Here is a 20,322-nt window from a genome sequence, read left to right as displayed (position 1 = left end):
CCCGGGCTGTTGTCGGAACCCCTGCCCGTGACCTTGGGGAAAGATATGACTCAGCACCAGGGAGCAGATATCCCCTTACCGTCCACCCCGCAGGTCCGAAGACGAGTCCAGGCTCAGCAGCCTCTTGCTTCTGGCCAAGCAAACTGACGTCCTGTTCCCAGACGTGGTTAAGGGCTGGGAAGGTTTTCAACTCTATCATATTGTCCTCTATCAGGCGTTTAGTATAATACTCTCCCTCTGACTACTATAAGCCTCGATAAATATCACTCATGCTTCCGGGCACCTGAACAGTAAAGAAGCAGTGGACAACAGTTTCCTGAAGACCACGTAGTGAGTAAGAGGGTCTGTGTGTTCTTCTGAGTTGGGGGGGTGGGCGGGAGGAAATCAGATGGGGCAGCCGTGGAAATGGGAATTCTGAACTGAGTTCGAGTTTCCGAGTCTGGGTTTAGTCCCCTGTGGTGAGAAGGTGTCCTGAATAGTGTAGACTGGTAAATTCTGTCTCCCCCTCTAGACTGTAAGCTCCTTATGGGCAGGAAACTCTGCTATTTTGCATTTCCCCAAGTGCCTAGTAAAGTGCTCTGTACAGGGTGCCCACTGTTTGTTAAGGATTGTCTCTATCTGTTGCCGAATTGTACTTTCCAAGCGCTTAGTACAGTGCTCTGCACATAGTAAGCGCTCAAGAAATACAACTGAGTGAATGAATGAATGGTGAGCTTTCAATAACTACCAAGTACTTACTAGTAAGCGCTCAATCAATACGACTGATTGATTGATTGATTTGATTGTGTCTATTAGCTCTGCTGTATTGTACTCTCCCAAACGCTCGGTACAATGCTTTGCACGCAGTAAGTGCTCAACAAATACGGTTGAATGAGTGAATTAATGAATAAATATATGATTGATTGATTAATTGATTCAGTCACCCTCTAGACCTTGTGGGAAGGGAATGTGTCTTTCAACTCCATTACATTGTTTGGATTGTACTCTCCCAAGTAAGCGCTCTATAAATGTAATTGTTTGATTGATTGATTGATTGTCTGAAATCAGGTTCTATCACAAGATATCTAAAGCCTTCCGCCGGACATGGCCAACCTCTCCACGGGTTCCCCTCCTCAAAAATCTCGAGTGGCTACCAATCAATCTGCGCATCAGGAAGAAACTCCTCACCCTGGGCTTCAAGGCTCTCCATCACCTCGCCCCCTCCTACCTCACCTCCCTTCTCTCCTTCTACAGCCCAGTCCACACCCTCCGCTCCTCCACCGCTGATCTCCTCACCGTACCTCGCTCTCGCCTGTCCTGCCATCGACCCCCGGCCCACGTCATCCCCCGGGCCTGGAATGCCCTCCCTCTGCCCATCCGCCAAGCTAGCTCTCTTCCTCCCTTCAAGGCCCTGCTGAGAGCTCACCTCCTCCAGGAGGCCTTCCCAGACTGAGCCCCTTCCTTCCTCTCCCCCTCGTCCCACTCTCCATCCCCCCATCTTACCTCCTTCCCTTCCCCACAGCACCTGTATATATGTATATATGTTTGTACATATCTATTACTCTATTTATTTATTTATTTTATTTGTACATACCTATTCTATTTATTTTATTTTGTTAGTATGCTTGGTTTTGTTCTCTGTCTCCCCCTTTCAGACTGTGAGCCCACTGTTGGGTAGGGACTGTCTCTATATGTTGCCAATTTGTGCTTCCCAAGCGCTTAGTACAGAGCTCTGCACATAGTAAGCGCTCAATAAATACGATTGATGATGATGATGATGATGAGAGAATTACTCCTGCTGGGTTTCTCGGAGATCCGGGAGAAGCAGCTGGTCCACGCCACGCTGGTCCTCCTGGTCAACCTGGTGGCCACGACGGGGAATCTCCTCAACGTCGCCAACACCCTCGACCTGCGCCTCCACACCCCTATGTATGTCTTCCTCAGGAACATGTCCTTCAGTGATCTGTGTCTCATCTCCGTCACCGTCCCCAAATCCATCTACAACTCACTGACCAACAAGTGAGCAATGTCCTTCCTGGGCTGTGCTGCTCAACTCTATTTCTTCATTCGTTTTGCTTCACTGGAGATCGCCCTGCTCACAGAGATACCCTATGACCGCTATGTGGTCATCTGCCGCCCCCTGAGCTCCAAGGTCATCATAGACCAACGGGTCTGTGGGAAGATGGCCGAGGCCTCCAGGCTTTAGGGTGGTTTCTTGGGCCTCACGCACACTGTCAATACATTTTCCTTGTCTTTTGGTAACTCGAACGTGATCCATCACTTTTTCAGTGAGTTGATCCAGTTACTGGCCCTTGCCCGCTCCGATGGTGTCCTCAGGGAGGTGTTCCTGCTGATTGCCAGTGCGAGTTGAAACTTCTTCTGCTTCCTCTTTATAGTCATTTCTTATGCCCACATCTTCTCCACGGTGAGGACCCTCTCTTCCCAAGAAGGCCGGTCTAAAGACTTCTCCAAATTACAGCTCCACCTCGTTGTCTCCATTCTGTTTTTCTCCTCTGGGATTTTTGCCTACTTAAAACTGCCCTTGGACTCCACCTCGACCCTGGGCCTGCTGGCGTCCGTATTCTAAAAGGTGGTGCCCCCAACCCTGAACCCCCTCATCTATAGCCTGAAGAACATGAAGGACATGAAGGCGGCGATGGGGAGAATTCTAACGTTTCTGAAGAAGCCAATTTCTTTGCCTCCATTAACTTTTCTTTCACTTCTTATTTGTGTTATGTCAACCGGAAGTTTGGTACCTTTGGGGAGGGTCTTTAGTATTTCTTTCCTCTCTTATCTCCTATTGGAGTCGTTTTGGGGTGACCTTGGATACCCTACCTCCTCACCTCCTCCAGGAGGTCTTCCCAGGCAGAGCTCCCCTTTTCCTCTGCTCCTCTTCCCCTCCCCATCGCCCCGACTCCCTCCCTCTGCTCTACCCCCCTCCACACCCCACGACACTTGTGCATATATGTACATATCTACAATTCTATTTATTTTATTAATGATCATCATCATCAATCGCATTTATTGAGCACTTACTATGTGCAGAGCACTGTACTAAGCACTTGGGAAGTACAAATTGGCAACATATAGAGATAGTCCCTACCCAACAGTGGGCTCACAGTCTAAAAGGGGGAGACAGAGAACAAAACCAAACATACTAACAAAATAAAGTGAAAAGAATAGATATGTACAAGTAAAATAAATGAATAAATAAATAGAATAATAAATATGTACAAACATATATACATATATACAGGTGCTGTGGGGAAGGGAAGGAGGTAAGATGGGGGGGATGGAGAGTGGGACGAGGGGGAGAGGAAGGAAGGGGCTCAGTCTGGGAAGGCCTCCTGGAGGAGGTGAGCTCTCAGTAGGGCCTTGAAGGGAGGAAGAGAGCTAGCTTGGCAGATGGGCAGAGGGAGGGCATTCCAGGCCCGGGGGATGACGTGGGCCAGGAGTCGATGGCGGGACAGGCGAGAACGAGGTATGGTGAGGAGATTAGCGGGGGAGGAGTGGAGGGTGCGGGCTGGGCTGTAGAAGGAGGATGATGTGTATATAGCTATAGTTCTATTTATATTGATGCTATTGATGCCTGTCTACTTGATTTGTTTTGTTTTGTTTTGTTTCTTTGTCTGTCTCCCCCTTTCTAGAATGTGGGACCACTGTTTGGTAGGACATATGTCCAAGACTGAACTCCTTATCTTCCCTCCCGAACCCTGCCCTCTCTCTGAATTTCCCATCACTGTAGACGGCACTACCATCCTTCCCGTCTCACAAGCCCGGAAACATGGTGTCAATCTCGACTCTGCTCTCTCGTTTACCCCTCACATCCAACCCGTCACCAAAACCTGCCGGTCTCACCTACACAACATCGCCAAGATCCTCCCTTTCCTCTCCATCCAAACCGCTACCCTGTTGGTTCACTCTCTCATCCTATCCCGACTGGATTACTGCATCAGCCTCCCCTCTGATCTCCCATCCTCCTGTCTCTCCCCACTTCAGTCTATACTTCGCGCTGCTGCCCGGATCATTTTTGTGCAGAAACGCTCTGGGCATGTTACTCCCCTCCTCAAAAATCTCCAGTGACTACCAGTCAACCTATGCATTAGGCAAAAACTCCTCACTCTCGGCTTCAAGGCTCTCCATCACCTCGCCCCCTCCTACCTTACCTCCCTTCTTTCCTTCTACAGCCCGGCCCGCACCCCCCAGCTCGTCTGCCGCTAACCTCCTCACTGTGCCTCGATCTCACCTGTCTCGCCATCAACCCCCGGCCGACGTCCTCCCCCTGGCCTGGAATGCCCTCCCTCCGCACATCCACCAAGCTAGCTCTCTTCCTCCCTTCAAAGCCCTACTGAGAGCTCCCCCCCTCCAGGAGGCCTTCCCAGACTGAGCCCCCTTTTTCCTCTCCCGCTCCCCAGCCCTCCCACCCTATCTCCTTCCCCTCCCCACAGCACCTGTATATATGTTCGTACAGATTTATTACTCTATTTATTTTACTTGTACATATTTACTACTCTATTTTATTAATGATGTGCATCTAGCTTTACTTCTATTTTTTCTGATGACTTGACACTTGTCCACATGTTTTGTTTCGTTGTCTGTCTCCCCCTTCTAGACTGCGAGCCCATTCTTTGGTAGGGACCGTCTCTGTATGTTGCCAACTTGTACTTCCCAAGCGCTTAGCACAGTGTTTTGCACACAGTAAGCGCTCAGTAAATGCGATTGAATGAATGAATGAATGAATGAATTATCTCTGTTGCCAAATTTTACTTTCAAGCGCTTAGTACAGTGCTCTGCACACAGTAAGCACTCAATAAATATGATTGAATGCATATCCACGTTGGCCCATATGTTCTTTATGGCAGAAATTGTATCATGGGCTTCTGCTTATTACATCTCCTTTAGAAAGTTTTCCCTGACTAATCTCTCAGTTAATCAGTCAATGGTATTTAATGATAGGATCTGGGTTCTAATCCTAGCTCTAGCACCGATCTGCTCTGTGAACTTGGGCAAGTCACTTCACTTCTCTGGGCTTCAGTTACCTTATCTGTAAAATGGAGATTAAGAGTGTGAGCTCCATGTGGGACAGGGACTGTGTCCAACCTGATTAACTTCTATCTATCCCAAGTTTCAGAACATTGCTTGGCACATAGTAAGTGCTTACCAAGAACCAAAATTATTGTTACTATCATATTTATTCAACTGACTCTGCTATATTGTACTCTCCCAAGCACTTAATACAAAGTGCTGTGCACACAGTAAGAGCTCAAGAAATATGATTGATTATTGAGCGCTTATTGTGTGCAGAGACTGTACCAAGAACACTGTATCATAGTCACGCTGAACCAATATCTCATCTGTCCATCCCAGATTTTCTCTACTGCATCACCTAGGGACTTGAGTCTTTGCCCCATAAACACTTTGATATTCCTCCCAGTCCCACAGGACTTATGTCTATATCTTAAGTACATATCTGTAATTATTTAATTTATGTATATTAATGTCTGTCTCCCCCTCTAGATTGTACGCTTGATGTGGGCAGGGAATGTGTCTGTTTATTGTAATATTGTACTCTCCCAAGTGCTTAGTACAGTGCTTTTCACACAGTAAGTGCTCGGTAAATACGATTGAACGAATGAATCCTTATACTCCGCCATTTCACCTATTTCTATTATCTCTTCCAGTCTGTCTCTCTGACTACATAATAAACTCCTTGAGAGCATGAAACCTGTCTACATTCTATTGTATTGTATTCTAGACTGTAATAATAATAATTATGCTGTTTGGTAAGTGCTTACTATGTGCCAGACACTGTACTAAGTTCTGGGGTAGATATATGCTAATCAAGTTGGACACAGTCCATGACTCCCATATGGGGCTCAAAGTCTTAATCTCCATTTTACAGATGCGGCAACTGAGGTACAGAGAAGTGAAGTGACTTTCTCAGGGTCACAGAGCAGACAGGTGGACGAGCTGGGATTAGAATTCATGCCCTTCTGATCCCTAAACCCGTGCTCTATCCAGTAGACAACACTGCTTCTCTTGTGTGTTCAGGCAATTAATGTTTTCTTAATTTATTTATCAATGTATTTATTGAGGGCTTACCGTGTGCAGAGCACTGTAGTAAGAGTTTGGGAGGGTATAATACAATAAAGTTGGGAAACACATTCCCTGCCCTCAAGAACCTTACAATCTTGTTCTCACTACTCACTACAGTGGAGCTTCTCTGATTTGATATAGATATTTTAACTGCATTTTCATCTATTTATTGAGTACTAACTATGTGCATAACACCGTATAAAGCGCTTGGGAGAGTACAATACAACATAATTAGTGGATATGCTCCCTGCACTACCTTCCTAGATTGCAAACACATTATGGGTAGGGAATATTTATGCTTATTCCCTTGTTTGTGCTCTCCCAATCACGTAGAATAGTGCTCCGCACATAGTAAGTGCTCGTTAAATACCATTGATTGATTGCCCATAACATGTTTACAGTCTAGATGGTGGAAAGTACAATGTTCTGCGCACAGTAAATGCTAAATAAAAAACACTGATTGATTTGTATTTATAATTACATAGATGTCTGTCTCCCCTCTAGACTGTAAGCTCATTGTGGGCAGGAAACAAGTCTAACTTCTCTGTTGTATTGGACTCTCTGAAGCGATTAGTACAGTGCTCTCTACACAGTAAGTGCTCAATGTATACCATTGATCGATCGATTGACTGATAATTGACTGAATGCACAACCCTGGCAATTCGGATGAAAAGAGCATTGATAGATTTGTTCCTGAGGCAAAATCAATTCTAGCTCAAACTGTTCTGATTTCAGATGTTACTTCCTGGGTCACTCGTGTGGCATAAGGCTGAAGATGGCCAACAGGAGAAGTGCCTAGTGGGTAGAGCGCGTGCCTTGAAGACAGAAGGACTTGGCTTCTAATCCTGGCTCCATCGCCGAGAGGCCCGCCCGCCATCACACCGCGAGGCCTTGCTGCTCCCGGAAGGATCCTCTCCTCAGAGCGCCGCCATAGACGCCCGGGACTCCGTTCCCGAGAGCCCCGCCCGCCATCACACCGCGAGGCCTTGCTGCTCCCGGAAGGATCCCCTCCTCCGAGCGCCGCCATAGACGCCCAGGACTCCGTTCCCGAGAGGCCCGCCCGCCATCACACCGCGAGACGCCCGGGACTCCGTTCCCGAGAGGCCCGCCCGCCATCACACCGCGAGGCCTTGCTGCTCCCGGAAGGATCCTCTCCTCAGAGCGCCGCCATTGACGCCCGGGACTCCGTTCCCGAGAGGCCCGCCCGCCATCACACCGCGAGGCCTTGCTGCTCCCGGAAGGTTCCTCTCCTCAGAGCGCGCTTCCATAGACGCCCGGGACTCCGTTCCCGAGAGGCCCGCCCGCCATCACACCGCGCGGCCTTGCCGCTCCCGGAAAGATCCTCTCCTCAGAGCGCCGCCATTGACGCCCGGGACTCCGTTCCCGAGAGGCCCGGCTGCCCACCCGCCCGCCATCTCAACGCCCCCACGGACGCCCCTCCTACTTCCACCCCCCCACTTAGGAGGCCTTCCGTAAAGTGCCCCTCATTGCCCCCCCCCCTTCCCGGTCCGGTCCTGACTGACTCTCCCCCCGCCCCCAGGTAAAAAGCCCTCGTTAGCACCTTGTTAGCACCTTGTTAGCACCATGTTACATGTTACATTAACGACAGCCTCATTGGCACCTCCTCAGCCCTCCCATGCTAGTTGACTGTTCGCTCCCCTCCCCAGGTATCTCTGCTCCCTGAGCCCTCTTAACTGGCCCACCCTACTCCAGATCTTAATAGTTTGTATCTGCTCTCTGTGGCATCATTATCTGCCAATTCTATTATTGCCATAGCATATTGATTGCTTAACTACACCCTGTGATGCCATCACCTACTTTTATCATTGCTACTGTTTTATTGCTTCTGCATCTCAATTGTTAAGCCCCCGCTGTACTGTCACTCACCCTGCTGACCTCACCATGAACTTTCAGTTCCCTTGCTCCCAACTGCCATTCCCATTCCTCACCTTCCCCTTCCCCTCTCCCACCCAGTTGTTTCCCTCCCTCTCACCCACCAAGACCGCTCCCCCTCACCCCCTACCAAGGATTCCTCTGTACCAGCGCAGGTCCTCCGCTTCTCCCTCCCGCCCCCTCCCTCCCCTTCTCCCCGCCCCCACCCCATCCCAGTTCTCCTTTCCCATCGCCACCCCCCTTCCCACTCTCTCCCCCCAGGCCGCTGCCAACTCATCCCAATCCAAACCCTCCCCACCCCTCGCACCCTTCCCCCTTCCTCCCCACCCTCGACAGCTGCTGCCAAGTGTGGCCTCTGGAACCCCCGCTCCGTTTTAAGTAAGACCCCTTTCATCCTGGACCTTTTCCTTTCCAGTTCTCTACTCCTCCTCGCCCTAACTGAAACATGGCTGTCGCCGGACGACACAGTCTCTTCTGCTGCTCTCTGCAGTGCAGGCCTCTTCTTCTCCCACTCCCCCAGACTCACCGGAAAAGGAGGAGGTGTCGGTTTCCTTCTCGCCCCCCAATGTCGCTTTCGCACTATCCCTCCTCCCCCTTCCCTTTCCTTCCCTTCCTTTGAAGCCCACATTATTCGCCTCTACCACCCCCTCCAGATTCTTGTAGCTGCCATCTATCGCCCTCCCGGCCCCACTTCCAACTTCTTTAACGACTTTGACCCCTTCCTCACCTTCCTTCTCTCCTTCTCCATGCCCACTGTGATCCTCGGCGACTTCAATATCCACATGGATATCCCTAACGACTCCTCTGCGGCCCGCCTTCTATCTCTCCTTGACGCTGCCAACCTCTTCCTCCACCCCACCTCGCCCACTCACCAACTTGGTCATACCCTCGACCTCATCATCTCCTACCGCTGCACTGTGTCCACCCTCACCAACTCTGAAATCCCTCTCTCTGATCATAATCTTCTCACCTGCCTCCTCACTCACACTCCTTTCCCCTGTAAATCCGTATTACTCCCTCACAGAGATCTCCGCTCTCTGGACCCCACCCATCTTTCGGAGCGCCTCACACCCCACTTCGCCGCCCTCTCCTCTCTACCCAGTCTTGATGATCAGATTACTGCTCTCAACTCTACCCTTTCTACTCAGCTAGACTCGCTCGCTCCCCTTTCCCTTCGCCGCTCTCGCACCACTAACCCACAGCCCTGGATCACTGCCACTGTCCGCCTCCTTCGCTCTTATGCCCAAGCTGCCGAACGCTGCTGGCGAAAGTCTAAACACCATGCCAACCTCGTTCACTTCAAGTTTATCCTTTCCTGCCTTAACTCAGCCCTCTCTTCTGCCAGACAAAACTATTTCTCCTCCCTTATTGACACCCATGCCCATCACCCCCGCCAGCTCTTCCGTACATTCAACTCCCTTCTCAGGCCCCCGGTTCCTCCCCCTCCTCCTTCCATCACCCCCAACGATCTGGCCTCCTACTTCATTAACAAAATTAAATCCATCAGGTCCGACCTCCCCAAAGTCTCTTCCCCCCTTTCTCCATCCCCCCGCCTCTCAACACTCTCTGCTACTCTCCCATCCTTCCCAGCGGTATCCTCAGAGGAACTCTCCTCCCTCCTCTCAAGTGCTACTCCGGCCACCTGTGCTTCTGACCCCATTCCCTCTCATCTCATGAAATCTCTCGCTCCATCCCTTCCCCCCTCCTTAACTTCCATCTTCAACCGCTCACTCTCCACTGGTTCCTTCCCCTCTGCCTTCAAACATGCCCATGTCTCTCCCATCCTAAAAAAACCCTCTCTTGACCCCACCTCACCTTCTAGTTATCGTCCCATATCCCTCCTACCATTCCTTTCCAAACTCCTTGAGCGAATTGTCTACACGCGCTGCCTCGAATTCCTCAACACCAACTCTCTCCTCGACCCCCTCCAGTCTGGCTTCCGTCCCCTTCATTCCACGGAAACTTCCCTCTCAAAGGTCACCAATGACCTCCTGCTTGCCAAATCCAACGGCTCATATTCTGTCCTAATCCTCCTCGACCTCTCAGCTGCCTTTGACACTGTGGACCACCCCCTTCTCCTCAACACGCTATCTGACCTTGGCTTCACAGACTCCGTCCTCTCCTGGTTCTCCTCTTATCTCTCCGGTCGTTCTTTCTCAGTCTCTTTTGCAGGCTTCTCCTCCCCCTCCCATCCTCTTACTGTGGGGGTTCCCCAAGGTTCAGTGCTTGGTCCCCTTCTGTTCTCAATCTACACTCACTCCCTTGGTGACCTCATTCGCTCCCACGGCTTCAACTATCATCTCTACGCTGATGACACCCAGATCTACCTCTCTGCCCCTGCTCTCTCCCCCTCCCTCCAGGCTCGCATCTCCTCCTGCCTTCAGGACATCTCCATCTGGATGTCCGCCCGCCACCTAAAGCTCAACATGTCGAAGACTGAGCTCCTTGTCTTCCCTCCCAAACCTTGTCCTCTCCCTGACTTTCCCATCTCTGTTGACGGCACTACCATCCTTCCCATCTCACAAGCCCGCAACCTTGGTGTCATCCTCGACTCCGCTCTCTCATTCACCCCTCACATCCAAGCCGTCACCAAAACCTGCCGGTCTCAGCTCCACAACATTGCCAAGATCCGCCCTTTCCTCTCGATCCAAACTGCTACCCTGCTCATTCAAGCTCTCATCCTATCCCGTCTGGACTACTGCACCAGCCTTCTCTCTGATCTCCCATCCTCGTGTCTCTCTCCACTTCAATCCATACTTCATGCTGCTGCCCGGATTATCTTTGTCCAGAAACGCTCTGGGCATATTACTCCCCTCCTCAAAAATCTCCAGTGGCTACCAATCACTCTGCGCATCAGGCAGAAACTCCTCACCCTGGGCTTCAAGGCTCTCCATCACCTCGCCCCCTCCTACCTCACCTCCCTTCTCTCCTTCTACTGCCCAGCCCACAACCTCCGCTCCTCCACTGCTAATCTCCTCACTGTACCTCGTTCTCACCTGTCCCGCCGTCGACCCCCGGCCCACGTCATTCCCCGGGCCTGGAATGCCCTCCCTCTGCCCATCCGCCAGGCTAGCTCTCTTCCTCCTTTCAAGGCCCTACTGAGAGCTCACCTCCTCCAGGAGGTCTTCCCAGACTGAGCCCCTTCCTTCCTCTCCCCCTCGTCCCCCTCTCCATCCCCCCAACTTACCTCCTTCCCTTCCCCACAGCACCTGTATATATGTATATATGGTTGTACATATTTATTACTCTATTTATTTATTTATTTTACTTGTACATTTCTATCCTATTTATTTTATTCTGTTGGTATGTTTGGTTCTGTTCTCTGTCTCCCCCTTTTAGACTGTGAGCCCACTGTTGGGTAGGGACTGTCTCTATATGTTGCCAATTTGTACTTCCCAAGCGCTTAGTACAGTGCTCTGCACATAGTAAGCGCTCAATAAATACGATTGATTGATTGATTGATATGTCTGCTGGGTGACCGTGGGAAAGTCATTTCACCTCTCTGGGCCTCAGTCCGCTCAACTCAAAAATGAGGATGAAGACTGTGAGCTCCATTTGAGGTAGGGACTGTGTCCAAACTGATTACTTTGAATCTACTCCAGCTCTAAGTACAGTGCCTGGCACATAGTACGTGCTTAACAAATACCATTAAAAAGTGTCTGGCCTGACTGACTGGTTTGGTCTGTGTAAACGAGGGTCTCCTGCTTACCACACTTAGTTCAATCACTCAGTCGTATTTATTAAGGGCTTACTGTGTGAAGAGCACTGTGCAAAGCGCTTGGAAAGTACAATTTGGCAACAGAGACAATCTCCACCCAACAACCGGCTTGATGCATTTCCCCTCCCAAGCATCATGTAGAAGGAATAATCAATCAATCAATCAATCATATTTATTGAGTGCTTATTATATGCAGAGCACTGTACTAAGAAATTGGGAGAACACAATGTAACAGAATTAGCAGACACTTTCCCTGCCTAAAACTAGCTTACACTCTAGATGGGGGAGAATGCATACTAAGGTGTAAAGATCCCTAATCAGTGGGAGGCATTGTGGCCTAATAGGAAGAGCACAGGCCTGGGAGCTCTGCCACCTACCCACTGTGTGACCTTGGGTAAGTCACTTCACTTCTCTGTGACTCAGTTCCCGTATCTGCCAAATGGGGATTCAATCCCTGTTCTCCCTCTTAGTTAAACCATAACCTCCATATGGGGGTTGATCACCTTGTATCAGCCCCAACGCTTATTAGAGTGCTTGGCGCATGGTAAGCACTTAACAAATGCCACTGTTATTAGTATTATCATTACTCATCCTGGTGTCATCTGCCACTGTCCACCGTCCGTCTGATGGGGGGAATGGACATTTTCTCTTCAAGATGGAAGAGATTTCCCCAAAGAGAAGAGCCATGGCAGCCTTCATGTCCCGGTTCCTCGGCTGTAGATGAGGGGATACAGGGCGGGGGGCACCACCGTGTAGAACCCGGATTCCAACAGATGCAGAGCTGAGGGGTGTCTGAGGGTGGCTTCAAGAAAGCACAGAAACAAGTCGTGACAAAGAGAATGACGACGACGAGGTGGGGCTGGCAGGTGGAAAAGCCTTTCGCTCGACCCTCGGCGTCTGGCATCTTCAGCAAGGCCCCGAAGATGCGCACGTACGAGACGACGATGAGCACGAATCAGAGCGAAGCCAAGCAAACTGCCGCGGCGACGCTCACTTCGAGGGCGATGTGGGCTTCGGAGCAGGAGATCTTCAGCAGGGACGGGGCGGCACAGTAGAATTGAGGGACGGCGTTGGACCCACAGAAGCGCAGGGAGAAGGTCGAAGCCAAAACACGAATCCATCAGCCCCACGCTGAGCCATGAGGTGGCGGCCATCTTCCCACAGGCCCCTGGGGCCATGACGACCTCATAGCACAGGGGTAGGTAGATGGGGGCGTAGCGGTCATAGGGCATGGTCGTGAGGACGAAGTACTGAGAGCTCGCAGACATGATCACCAAATAGATCGGTGCCGCACAGCCAAGGGAGATGATGGAATGGCACTGCGACAGAGTGACGAGAGTGGATTTGGGGACGGGGACGGAGGTGTAGAAGAGATCGGCCACTGAAAGGTTCCTGAGGAAGAAGTACACGGGGGTGTGGAGGGGCCGGTCGAGGGCGGTGACGGCGACGATTAGGAGATTCCCCGTCGGAGCCTCCAGGTAGAACAGGGGGAACAGAGCAGCATAGACCAGCTACAGCTCCCAGATCTCAGAGAATCCCAGCAGAAGGAATCCCATCACCATAAAGACATTGGAGAGATCAGGCGGGATGCCTTTAGGCATCTTGTGATAGAACCTGATTGCATACAATCGATCAATCAATCCAACAGTCATATTTTTTGAGCACATACTATGTACTGCGCACTGTACTAGGCCCTTGGGAGAGTACGATATAAACTGTAACAGTTTGTAGACAAGTTCCCTGCCCACAGTGAGCTTATAGACTTGAGGGGTAGTCACATATTAATATAAATAAATAAATTACGGATACGAACATAAGTGCTGCGGGGCTGTTGGAGAGGTGAATAAAGGGGTGAATAAAGACAAGGATGAAAATAGTCAGAGAGAAGCTTAGAGACTGCAAGATCATTATGGGCAGAGAACGTGTTTGCTTATTCCGAGTTGTACTGTAATAACAATAATAATAATAATGGTATTTGTTAAACGCTTACTATGTGCCAACCACTGTTCTAGGCGCTGGGGTAGATACAAGGTAACTAAGTTACCTCCGTGTGGCTCACAGTCTTTTATCCCCATTTTGTAGATGAGGTAACTGAGACACAGAGAAGTGGCTTGCCCAAGGCCACACACCAGACAAGTGGTGGAGCCAGGATTAATACCCATGTCCTCTGAATCCCAAGTCCGTGCTTTTGCTACAAAGCCACGCTGCTTCTCTCACTGTAATAACAATAATAATAATGGTAATAATAATAATAATAATGATGGTATTTGTTGAGCGCTTACTATGTGCCAAGCACTGTTCTAAGCTCTGGGGTAGATACAAGGTAACTGAGTTGTCCCACGTGGGGTTTACAGTCTTAAACCCCATTTTTCTGATGAGTGAACTGAGGCACAGCAAAGTTATGTGACTTGCCCAAAGTCACACAGCTGACAAGTGACAGAACTGGTATTAGAACCCACATCCTCCTCTGACTCCCAAGCCCATGCTCTTGCCACTAAACCATGCTGCTTCTCTCACTCTACTCTCCCAAGCACTTAGTACAGTGATCTTCACATAGTAAGCTCTCAATAAATACCACTGATTGTGCAACGCGGCAGCACCATGGAAGGAGCCTCATCTTGTCATTCTTGTATTGATTCAGGACAAAACTACGATCTTTCGACTGCCAAAATGCCTGTTTTATTCTTAAATACCAGGAAAGACCAAGACTACACAGATTCCCATGCTTCCTTTGTCATATCCACCCATCTCCTCTCTCCTCAGAAACTTCCTGTGATTCCCCTTCCCTCTCCACATCGAACACCAACTCCTTACCTTCAGCTTCAAGGCATTCAAATAATCTCTTTCCCTCTAATCAGCCAGTCAATCATATTTATTGAGCGCCTCCTGTGTGCACAGCTGTACTAAGAGCTTGGGAAAGTATAATGTAAAAATTAACAGGCACATTCCCTGCCCACAATGAGCTTACAAACTACCTGACTACTACCTGACCTCACTAATCTCCCACTACAACCCAGCCCGTACACTTTGCTCCTTTAACTCCAACTTATTCACTGTACCTCGATCTCATCTATCTCACCGCTGAACCCTTGCTTACACCCTCTCTCTGGCCTGGTATTCCCTCCCCCTTCATATCCATAACCACTTTAACACTCACCCCAGCACCACAGCACTTATACCCATAGTCTTATTCTCTACTGTTCCCTCTCGCCACAATTTACCTTAATGTCTGCCTCCCACGGTCAATCACCTAATGGTATTTAATGAGCACTTACCGTGTGCAGAGCACTGTATTAAGCACCTGGGATCATAGAATACGACAGAATTGGTAGACACATTCCCTGCCCATAAAGAGCGGGAGAAAGAGATTACTAGAATGTAAGGTTCTTTGGTCAGGAATTGTGTCTACCAACTATAATTTTCACAAGCTTAGTACAGTGCTCTGTGAATAGTAGTGCTCAATAAATACCACTGATTGATTGATTGACTAACACTAATATTACTAATCTTCATACGGCTATAAAGATATAGGCATATATCTAAACCTCTTTACTGTAACCTCTCAGACTATTTCTGATCTGATTTTATTGACTAAATCAACCAGTGGTATTTATTGAGCGTTTACTGTGTGCAGAGCACTGGACTAAATGATTGGGAAAATACAAAAGAGTTAGCAGACACTTTCCCTGCCCAGAAAGAACTTAGTCTTATATTTACCACAGCACTCACCAACAGTACTTGGGATACACTTATCACTTAGCAAGTAGCACAGTTCTTTTTGTCTCGTTGGTCCTGGATGCTGATGGGGAGACATGAAAGTCTGGGCAAGGGGTGAGAGCTGTCAGGATCCTCCCTCCTCTCCGGGTGACTGCACCGTCCCCTCAATTGATGGCGGGGTTAATTCCTGGGGGATTCCCCGTGGGAGGGCAGGCCCTGGGCTGCGCTGAGACAAATGAGGGTCCGGTTACCTCGGAAGGCCGGGATAGTGGGCTACCTGCAGTACTGGCCCTCACAACCTGAATAACTGCCCAGTCCCACGTGGTTCCCACTCTGGGACTCCTTCCTAGAACAACACCAACGGACTAATTATCATTCCCTCTCTGGAATTAGTAAAAACCTTGGGGATTTGAACCTCATTTCAAGCCAGTATTACGACCATCTGAGTATCTCAGCAGAAGCAGCGTGGCCTAATGGAAACAGTCTGGGCCTGGGGACCTGAGGACCTGGATTCTCATCCCAAGGCTTCCACTGGTCAGTTGTGGGTGAAAGTCTAAACACCAAGCCAACCATGTTCACTTCAAGTTTATCCTTTCCTGCCTTAACTCTGTCCTCTCCTCTGCCAGGCAAAACTATTTCTCCTCCCTTATTGACACCCATGCCCATTATCCCTGTCAGATGTTCTGTACGTTTAACTCCCTTCTCAGGCACCCTGTTCCTTCCCCTCTCCTCCTTCCCTCACCCACCAACGCCCTGGCCTCCTACTTCATTAGTAAAATTAACTCCATCAGGTCTGAGCTCCCCGAAGCTCAGGGGGAGCTTCTCCCCCTTCTCCAACCGCCTGATCTCAACCCTCTCCACTACTCTCCCATCCTTCCCATCAGTATTCCCAGATGAGATCTCCTCCCTCCGCCCAAGTGCGACTCCAGCCACATGTGCTTCTGAACCCATTCCCTCTCATCTTATGAAATCTCTCGCCCCTTCCCTCCTCCCCTCCTTAACTTCCATCTTCAACCGCCCACTCTCCACTGGCTCCTTTCCCTCTGCCTTCAAACATTCCCACATCTCCCCGATCCTAAAAAAACACTCTGTTGACCCCATCTCCCCTTCTAGCTATAGCACTATCACCCCCCTACCATTCCTTTCCAAACTCCTTGAACGAGTCGTCTACACCCACTGCCTCGAATTCCTCAACGCCAATTTTCTCCTCGACCCCCTCCAATCTGGCTTCCGTCCCCTACACTCCACCGAAACTGCCCTCTCAAAGGTCACCAATGACCTCCTTCTTGCCACATCCAACGGCTCGTACTCTATCTTAATCCTCCTCGACCTCTCAGCTGCCTTCGACACTGTGGACCACCCCCTTCTCCTCAACACGCTATCCAACCTTGGCTTCACAGATTCCGTCCTCTCCTGGTTCTCCTCTTATCTCTCCTGCCGTTACTTCTCAGTCTCCTTTGCGGGCTCCTCCTCCCCCTTCCATCCCCTTACTGTACGGGTTCCTCAAGGGTCAATTCTTGGTCCCCTTCTGTTCTCTATCTACACTCATTCCCTTAGTGAACTCATTCACTCCCACGGCTTCCACTATCATCTCTACGCTGATGACACCCACATCTACATCTCTGTTCCTGCTCTCTCTTCCTCCCTTCAGGCTCGGGTCTCCTCCTGCCTTCAGGACATCTCCATCTAGATGTCTGCCAGCCATCTAAGACTCAATATGTCCAAGACTGAACTCTTTATCTTCCCTCCCAAACCCTGCCCTATCCCTGACTTTCCCGTCACTGTAAACGGCACTACCATCCTTCCCGTCTCATAAGCCCGCAATCTTGGTGTCATCCTCGACTCTGCTCTCTCGTTCACTCCTCACATCCAAGCCGTCACCAAAACCTGCCGGTCTCACCTCCACATTATCGCCAAGATCCGTCCTTTCCTCTCCATCCAAACCGCTACGTTGCTGGTTCAATCTCTCTTCCTATCCCGACTGGATTACTGCATCAGCCTCCTCTCTGATCTCCCATCCTCCTGTCTCTCCCCACTTCATGCCGCTGCTTGGATCATTTTTGTGCAGAAACGCTCTGGGCATGTTACGCCCCTCCTCAAAAATCTCCAGTGGCTGCCAGTCAACCTATGCATCAAGCAAAAACTTCTCACTCTCGGCTTCAAGGTTCTCCATCACCTCGCCCCCTCCTACCAAACCTCCCTTCTCTCCTACTGCAGCCCAGCCCGCACCCTCCACTCATCTGCCGCTAACCTGTTCACTGTGCCTCGTTCTCACCTGTCCCGCCATCGACACCCGGCCCACGTCCTCCCCCTGGCCTGGAACACCTTCCCTCCGCACGTCCGCCAAGCTAGCTCTCTTCCTCCTTTCAAAGCCCTGCTGAGTGCTCACCTCCTCCAGGAGGCCTTCTCAGACTGTTCCCTCTTTTTCCTCTCTTTCTCCCCATACCCCCCGCCCTACCTCCTTTCCCTCCCCACAGTACCTGCATATACGTTTGTACAAAATTATTACTCTATTTAGTTTACTTGTACATATTTACTATTCTATTCATTTTGTTAATGATGTGCATCTAGCTTTATTTCTATTTATTCTGATGATTTGACACCTGTCCACATATTTTGTTTTGTTGTCTGTCTCCCCCTTCTAGACTGTGAGCCGGTTTTTGAGTAGGGACTGTCTCTATATGTTGCCAACTTGTACTTCCCAAGCGCTTAGTACAGTGCTCTGCACAGCAAGCGGTCAATAAATGCGACTGAATGAATGAATAAATGAACGAATGTGACCTTGTTCATGTCTCATCACTTCCCTGTGCCTCAGTTCCCTCCTCTGAAAAATGGGGATTCAATACCTGTGAGTCCAATGTGGGATCTGATTATTTTGTATCTACCCCAATGCTTAATGTACTGCTTGGTACATATTAAGCACTTAACAAATAGCATTTTTTTAAAATGGGGGGAGGGTAGAAGAGGGAAGTAGAGAATGGTTGTAGGAATGAAATCTAAGTGGGCCGCACTGCTCATGGGTCTTGTTCTAACGAATAGCAGTAGGTCAGTGGATGGGCACTGTATGGACTTCCAGAATTTTATTGCAGACTCTGGTGGCAAGTATAACCAGAAGCCATTTTTGGGATATCTGGTACAGAACCCACTTTAGGATGCAACAAGGAGTGACCACTTTGAGAGTAATAGCAATCAATCAATCAATCATGTTTATTAAGCGCTTACTATGTGCAAGGCAATGTACTAAGCATTTAGGGGGACTACAATATAACAGAGTTGGTAGAAACGTTCCCTTTCCTCAGAGAGCTTACAGTCTAGAGGACGTGGCAGACATTAATACCAATAAATAAATGACAGATATAGGCATAGGTGGTGTGGGGCAGAGGATGGAGTGAATAAAGGTTGCAAATCCAACTGCAAGGGTGATGCAGAAGGCAGTGGGAGAAGAGGGTTTAATCAGGAAAGGCCTCTTGGAGGGGATGTACCTTCATTATGGCTTTGAAGGTGGGGAGAGTAATTGTCTGTTGGACACGAACAGGAAGGGCGTTCCAGGTCAGAGGCAGGATGTAGGCGAGGGTTCGAAAGGGAGATGGATGAGATCAAGTACGGTGAGTGGTCTGGCATTAGAGGAGCAGAGTGTGTGGGCTGTGTTTTTGTAGGAATACAGGGGCAAGGTGATTTAGAAAGGATTTGCTTATAACCATCCGAGCACTTAGTAAAGTGCCTGGCACATAGTAGCATTTAACAGTTACTACAAATAACATTATCATTATCATCCCAGACTAAGCTCCCCCTTCCCTCCCTGTCACCTAGACTCGCTCTCCTTGCTCTACGCACCCCCCCCCAGCCCCACAGCAATTCTGTGTATATGTATATATCTATAATTCTATTTACATTAATGTCTGTTTACTTGTTTTGATGTCAGGCTTCTAGGCTGTAAGCCCTGTGTGGGCAGGGATTGTCTCTCTTTAGTGCTTAATTGTACTTTCCAAGTGCTTAGTACAGTGCTCTGAACAGAGTAAGTGCTCAATGAATACAATTGAATCAAAGAATGAATGAATATCATTATTATTATTAATCCCAGCTCCACCACCTGTCTGCTCAGTGACTTGATATCTATTTACCATTAATATCTTTTTAATGGTATTTGTTTAACATTTACTATGCCCCAGGCACTGTATTAAGCTCTGGGTCAGGCAGAAGTTAATCAGGATGGATACAGTTCCTTTCCCATATGGGGCTCACAGTCTTAATTCCCATTTTACAGATGAGGCAACCGAGACACAGAGAAGTGAAGTGACTTGCCCAAGCTCGCACAGTAGACAAGTGGCAGGTCAGCTCGTTTCGATTTCCAGACCTGTGTTCTATCCACTAGACCATCTTTCTTCTCTTATCCCATCACTTAGTACTGTGCTGGAAACACAATAAGCAATTAACAAGTACCATTGAAAAAATTAGGGTTATATTCTTTCCCTCTAGATCCTGCTTTCCCCCTGGACAATTATAACGCAGGATCTGTTCTACCTGGTCCTCTAATTGCGTCTGATTGTGGCCCATTTCCTATAGCAATGATTTCTGGGTAATTCTCCTACGCTACATCCCTACCACTTGGCTGCTCTGTCTTTGTGGCACCACCACCAGCCCTACAGCAGCCTCTCACCATCTGCTGACCACTCCACCCTTGGTTTCCAGTATCTGCTCATCGCCCTTCTCCACATTCTTTGTCTCTCCCATCGTCCCCTCTGAGATTTGTGGCTCCCTGTCCACGTGCATTGTTGGGGACAGCAATCACTCAGTCAATGGCTTTTTATTGAGCACTTACTGTTCGCAGAGCACTGTACTAATAGAGAATATTTGAGGTACAAAAGCAGAAATTTGCTTCATGCAAACCTTCACCAGCTTTTACTGGGAAAAGGAGAAAA

This window comes from Tachyglossus aculeatus, unplaced genomic scaffold (assembly GCF_015852505.1).
Source record: "Tachyglossus aculeatus isolate mTacAcu1 unplaced genomic scaffold, mTacAcu1.pri scaffold_92_arrow_ctg1, whole genome shotgun sequence".
Lineage (NCBI taxonomy): Eukaryota > Metazoa > Chordata > Mammalia > Monotremata > Tachyglossidae > Tachyglossus > Tachyglossus aculeatus.
Note: the sequence above shows the minus strand (reverse complement) of the source record.